Source organism: Aquarana catesbeiana, unplaced genomic scaffold, assembly GCF_042186555.1.
Source record: "Aquarana catesbeiana isolate 2022-GZ unplaced genomic scaffold, ASM4218655v1 unanchor233, whole genome shotgun sequence".
NCBI lineage: Eukaryota > Metazoa > Chordata > Amphibia > Anura > Ranidae > Aquarana > Aquarana catesbeiana.
Genome location: NW_027362661.1, coordinates 942471 through 949692, shown reverse-complemented (window position 1 = coordinate 949692; position 7222 = coordinate 942471).

The following is a 7222-nucleotide window of genomic DNA, read 5'->3' as shown; positions in this document are numbered from 1 at the left end:
AGAAAAGAGGTTTAACCTTAAACTAAGTAGAGGGTTCTTTACTGTAAGAGCGGCAAGGATGTGGATTTCCCTTCCACAGGCGGTGGTCTCAGCGGGGGCATCGATAGTTTCAAGAGACTATTAGATAAGCACCTAAATGAACGCCACATACAGGGATATACAATGTAATACTGACACATAATCACACACATAGGTTGGACTTGATGGACTTGTGTCTTTTTTCAACCTCACCTACTATGTAACTATGTAACTAAGTAATATGTAACTATGTAGTCAAGGTTCATAATTTGACTCTTATTCCTCTATGGCTAAAACCATAAGCAACTATACTAGGGTCCTTATGGATCTACTACACCCCTTGCCCTCCCATTCCATGTCTCTTCTCCTCAGGCCATCTCGGGTACACACTGTATCCAGCCTGCCCATATCTTCTCAAATTCCCCTTTTTAAACCTTCACTTACTTGAGTCCACTTTTCAGCTTCCATTATCCGGTTTACCTCCTTTTTCCAATCCTCTAATGTTGGGCAGGCGATCTGTTTCCAATATCTGGGGATTAATAGTTTAGCTGCGTTCAATAAGTGTGGTGTGATGCTCTCCCTGCAGGCTTTAATGCAGGGGGTCTCAAACTGGAGGCCCTCCAGCTGTTGCAAAAAAGTCCCATCATGCCTCTGCCTGTGGGAGTCATGCTTATAACTGTCAGCCTTGCAATGCCTCATGTAGTTTCGCAACAGCTGGAGGGCCACCAGTTTGAGACCCCTGCTTTAATGGAACAGGACGTTCCATGAAATAAGAAGCAAAGAGGTGTGAACTCCATAGGTCTAAGGGTCAGCTTTTCAATCCATGGTGCAATTGCTACCCAAAATGGTTTAATCCGGGGGCATTCCCACCACAAGTGGATAAATGTACCCCTTTGCTCACACCCTCTACAACACCGGGCATCTGCCGCTGGATACATCTGAGTTAATCTTACTGGTGTCCTATACCACCTTGTCATGAATTTATAGGCCATTTCCTGAGCATACGAACTTATGGATGTTGAGAAAGTTGATTTAATAATTTTTTTTGATTTGTTCGTTTGACAGCTCCTTATTTCGTTCTCTTTCCCATTTCCTGATAAAGTATGGAACTGCACTCTTTTGGGCACCGAGTATCAGTCTGTACATCTGAGACAACAGATGTCTAGCATCCCCCAAACGCGCACACTGGCCCTCAAACACCGTAATTGAGTTTAATGGTCTTAATAAGGGTTTCATCTTATTAAAGAAGCCTGTCATTTGATAATATCTCCATCCTGATGAGGGTATATTCCCTAGAGTTGTTATCAACTCCGGGTAGGTTGCTAGGGTCCCCCGCGGGGCAAATTTACCACACGTCGTATCTCCATCCCGACCCCAGAAATCCCCCTCCCTCCCCCAGTGGGAACCATGGAAATCCCTCCAGCGGAGCTAAGGGTGACACCTGGGGGGAGTACTCTCCTGTTTTATTCAGATTGTCCCATATTGACAAAGAGTTCCATGTCAGGGGAGATGTCCATTTCGAGAGTCCTCTTGACGTACTCGGGATCCAAGGGGCCCCTGCTAAGTTCCTCCCGCCATTGCTTTTTTTTTTAGTGGGACCCACATTTTACTAGAGGAGTCGTGGCACCAGTTCAAAATTCGAACCAGCGACATTGCCTTATAGTACACTGATATATCTGGCAGCCCCATTCCTCCCTCTGCCTTGCTTCTACGTAGAATATCATAGGCCAAGCTTGGTCGTTTGTCATTCCACACGAAAACTACAAGGGCCTTCCGTATCTGTTTAAAAAAGATTCCTGGTAATTTAATCGGGACTGTATGTAATATATAAAAAAATCTAGGTAATATGCACATTTTAACCGGTTCCTGACCGGCGCACGCCGATGTACGTCGGCAGAATGGCATGGCTGGGCAAATGGGCATACCCGTACGTCCCTTTAAATTTAACGCCGTGACATCGCTTGCGCGCCGGCCCGGGAGGTCTGTGAGTCGGGTCACGGGCCCCGCGGACTCGATCGCCGCAGGAATACCCGCGATTGCCTCACAGAGATCGGGAGCAGAGACCAGTGACGTGTCACACGTAGCCACGCCCCCCCACAGTTAGAATCACTTCCCAGGACATATTTAACCCCTCCCTAGCCCCCTAGTGGTTAACCCCTTCACTGCAGTGTCATTTACACAGGAATCAGTGCACTGATTGCTGTTTAAATGTGAATGGTCCCAAAAATGTGCCGCCATTACTAGTAAAAAAAAATTATTAATAAAAATGCCATAAAACTATCCCCTATTTTGTAAACGCTATAACTTTTGCGCAAACCAATCAAACGGTTATTGCGTTTTTTTTTTTGTTTTTTTTTTACCAAAAATATGTAGAAGAATGCGTATCGGTCTAAACTGAGAAAAAAAAAAGTTGTTTTTTTTTTATATATTTTTGGGGGATATTTATTATAATAAATACTGCGTTTTTTACTGTTACTGTACTGTGTACCCTGCACAGTTGCACCTACAGTATAGCTACCTGAAGCTAGGTGCTTGTGTAGGCTCTTGATGTATTTCCAGTTACTGTACTGTGTACCCTGCACAGTTGCACCTACAGTATAGCTACCTGAAGAGAAGTGCAGGTGCTCTCATACTAATAATACTACAGGCAGGCAGTTGATTCTGCTAGCTGCAGTATAATCGGTATATATATAAATCCCAGTTTTGTGCAGCTACATCTCACTGCAGGCCAATAGTATGCCTGGAAGGCCAACAAGGAGAGGCAAACAGTCACAAGCTAATAAAAGAGGGTAAGCAGGCTCTGTGTCTAGAGGCAACAGTGCTGGTTGTGGACACGGTGCATCCTCATCAGCACGTGGCCATGGGACACGCTTGGCCTTTTTTTCGGCAGCTGGCCGTGTTGAGCCGCAACATACGGAAGACTTGGTCGAGTGGATGACCAAGCCCTCCTCATCCTCTCTCACCCAGGCTCAGGGTACTTTGTCTGGCAAAGCAGCTGCCAACGCGGCCTCTTCCCTCGGCTCAATGGCATCAGTCACTCCTTCCCTAGCCTCACCATGTCCTCCTCAGGAGTCCCCCGAACTGTTTGACCACAGTGTTGGGTACATGCTCCAGGAGAATGCCCAGCTTTTTGAAGGCTCCAATGATGGTACTCAGCTAGAGGAAGGCAGTAACGTGAGCCCAGACAGAGGGGGTGCCAAGAAGGACAGCAATCTGGCAGTCATGTTCCCACTGCTGCTATTTGCAACATATGTCTCAAGCGTATCTCGCGTGGCCAAAACATCTCCCGCTTGGGCACCACATGCTTGACCAGACATATGTTGACCTGCCATGCAGTTCGTTGGCAAGCGTACCTAAAAGACCCACACCAAAGAACAAAGAGGACCTTTCCTTGCCCCTCATCAGCTGGGATCTCCAACCCTACTATACCTTCAGTCCTCTCTGAAACCTGCACTGAGAGGAATGAAGGTGTAGAATTAGGTGTGTCACAGCCAAGTACTTGCGGGCCATCTGCTATCGGTACACCGACATCAGATTGTACCAGGCAAATTTCCCTGTCCCAGCTGCTGCACCACAGAAAGAAGTTCGCTCCCAGCCATCCATATGCCCAGCGGTTGAATGCTAGCTTGGCAAAATTGCTAGCACTTCAACTGCTACCTTTTGAGTTGGTAGACTCTGCCCCCGTGAGTTTGTGGAATGTGCGGTTCCACAGTGGCAGGTTCCCAAACGCCACTTTTTCTCACGGAAGGCGATTCCGGCTCTCTACCGGCATGTGGAAGGCAATGTCTTGGCCTCGCTGGACAGGGCGGTCAGCGGTAAGGTGCATATTACCGCTGACTCATGGTCCAGCAGGCATGGACAGGGACGTTACCTAAGTTTCACAGTGCATTGGGTGACTCTGCTGGCAGCTGGGAAGGAGGCAGTACAAGGTGTAGTAGTGTTGGAGGTTGTTCCGCCACCACACCTCCAAAATGCCACTACTGGGGATTCTGACACACCTCTCTCCTCCACCCCCTCCTCTTCTTCTTCCTCCATGGCCTCTTCCTGTGCTTTGTCCTCGGAACCAGCGGTGCTCCGTAGGCGTTCAAGGGGCTACGCAAGCCAAAAGATGCCATGCGGTGCTTGAGCTCGTGTGCTTGGGAGACAGGAGCCACACTGGGGCAGAGATTCTGTCAGCTCTGCAGGGGCAGGTTCAGAGGTGGTTGACGCCACGCCAACTTAAGCCAGGAATGGTGGTTTGCGACAATGACACCAACCTCCTCTCCAACGGGGACAACTGACCCATGTGCCCTGTTTGGCTCACGTCCTTAACTTGGTGGTGCAGCAGTTCTTGGGCAGGTACCCGGGCTTACAGGATGTCCTGAGGCAGGCCAGGAAAGTTTGTGTGCATTTCCGCCGGTCATATAATGCCAGTGCTCGGCTGGCAGACCTCCAAAAGAAATTTAACCTGCCCAAGAACCACCTAATCTGTGACATGCCCACCAGGTGGAACTCAACGTTGGCCATGCTGCAGCGGCTGCACACGCAGCAGAGGGCCATCAATGAGTACCTGTGCAACTATGGCACAAGGGTCAGGGGAGCTTGTTTTTTTTTCCCTACGCCAGTGGGCCATGATCAGGGATGCATGCACTGTTCTGTCACCATTTGAGGAGGCCACGAGGATGGTGAGCAGTGACAGTGCATGCATCGGTGACACTGTCCCCCTTGTCCACCTGTTGGAGCACATGCTGCGTGGAATAATGGACAGGGCACTTGAGGCAGAACAGAGGCAAGAAGAGGAGGACTTCCTTAGCTCTCAAGGCCCCCTTTATCCAGACAGTGTTCCTGCGTGCCCGCCATTCACACAGGAAGAGGAGGATTGTGTCAGCATGGAGGTGGAGCCTGGCACTCAGCATTAGCAGCAGTCTTTAAGGGATCATTTACAGTCCCAAGAAACACATGGACTTGTACGTGGCTGTGAGGAGGTGGCTGCGGATCATGTCGTCCTTAGTGACCCAGAGGACTCCGGACCGAATGCCTCAGCAAACCTATGCTGCATGGCCTCCCTGATCCTGCAAAGCCTGCGGAAGGATGCTCGTATTCGTGGTATCAAGGAGAGGGATCGTTACTGGCTGGCAACCCTCCTTGATCCACGTTACAAGAGTAAGGTTGGATGGATCACTGGCCAGAGCTTGCACAGTATGCAATTGAGCTACTGGCCTGTCCTGCATCTAGCGTTCTTTCAGAACGCACCTTCAGTGCTGCTGGAGGCTTTGTAACCTATCACAGGGTGCGCCTGTCCACCAACTCGGTCCATCGACTGACCTTCATAAAAATGAATCAGTCTTGGATCACCACCAGATGCCAAGCACCTGATGCTGATGTAATCGAATACATTTTTTTGAAATGTCAGATCCCTTCAAGACTGCCTATGCTGATGGTGAGTGACTATCCTGTTATGCTGAGTGACTATCCTCTTCCTCCTCAATGATCATGCTGATAGCTTGTAAGAATATTTTTTTTTCTGGGCGCCGCCACCAGTGGCTAAGGCCCAATTTTTCAGCCCCTGTTTAACAGGGGCGTGTAATTACAATTTTTGATGCAATTCTTTGCAGCAGGGCTTGTTCCTGCGCTCCAACTAGAATATCTGTGAGGGGTTGCAGTGTTGTGGCACCAGCACCAGTGCCTAAGGCCCAATTTTTCTGTCCCTGTTCAACAGGGACATGTAATTACAATTCTTGATCTAATATTTCACAGCAGGGCCCGTTCCAGCGCCCAAAGTATCTACATTTATTATTATTTTTCGATCTAGACATTGTGCGAGTTCTGCTTGAAGATTCCCTAGTTGTTGGATATCTAAAGGGTCGAGATTTTTTTTATATTTGAATTCCAGTGCATTAATTTTCTCTAATAACTCTGTCACTTCCTTCTTTCTTTCTTGCTTTCTTGATGTGGGAACCATAGGCTATTAGTTCTTCTCTTATGACCGTTTTTTATGGGCCCCCCACACTGCCTGATCTGACACTTCGCCTGATGTATTCCTCTCAAAATAATCCCTTATTTTAACTAATAGTTCCTCGGCTATCGTTTTGTTATCTAATATTGATTAGTTCAGTCGCCAAGTCCATTCTATGTAACCTGACTGGATCGGTGAGAGTGTCAACGTTATTGGGGCATGATCTGAGATAGTTAGGGACTCAATGGTACAGTTTCAGGCCTTTTCTAAATAAAATTGATGTACCATGAATACAGTAGGTGTCCGCGATATTGTGTCAATCTCGCCGTTGTTATCCGGGAAATTTGACACCTGCGAGCCCCGTTGCAGGAGCCAGGTGGCTCGCTCATCGGGAAAGCATTGCTGACAGGTGTTTGGTATGAATCATGAGGGGGAACGCCATGCCAAATTTTAAATATAAAACTGGCATGGGTTCCCCTCTGAGAGCATACCAGGCCCTTAGGTCTGATATCGATTTTAAGGGGAACCCCCCCACGCCGAAAAAATGGCGTGGGGGTCCCCACAAATTCCATACCAGACCCTTATCCGAGCACGCAGCCCAGCCGGTCAGGAAAGGGGGTGGGGACGAGCGAGCGCCCCCCTCCTAAACCGTACCAGGCCGCATGCCCTCAACATGAACTGCGGCCCCTCCACCCCAAAGAACCTTGTCTCCATGTTGATGAGGACAAAGGCCTCTTCCCAACAACCCTGGCCGTTGGGGTCTGTGGGCAGAGGGCTTATCGGAATCCGGGAGCCCCCTTCAATAAGGGGGCCCCAGATCCCGGTCCCCCACCCCATGTGAATGAGTATGGGGTACATCGTACCCCTACCCATTCACCTGTTGGAAAAAAAAGTGTCAATAAAAAAACACACTAGACGGGTTTTTAAAGTAATTTATTAGGCAGCTCCGGGGGTCTTCTTCCGACTTTGGGGGTCTCTTCCGACTCGGTGACCCCGCCCTTATGACGTCACAGTCCCATCATGCCCCTCACACACGGCATTACAGCGGGAGAGAGCATCGTGTCAACATCGGAGAAGAGAAGAAGGAACAAGACGAAGGAAGACCGGGCCACCACTAGCAAAAGAGCGGCAAAAGAGCAGAAGATACCGGGAGAAGAACCGGAGACCTGGAGAAGAGGCCGGAGATCGGGAGAAGAACCGGACACTGGGAGAAGAGGCCGGAGAGAGCGGAGAAGTCGGAAGAGACCCCGAAGTCGGAAGAAGACCCTC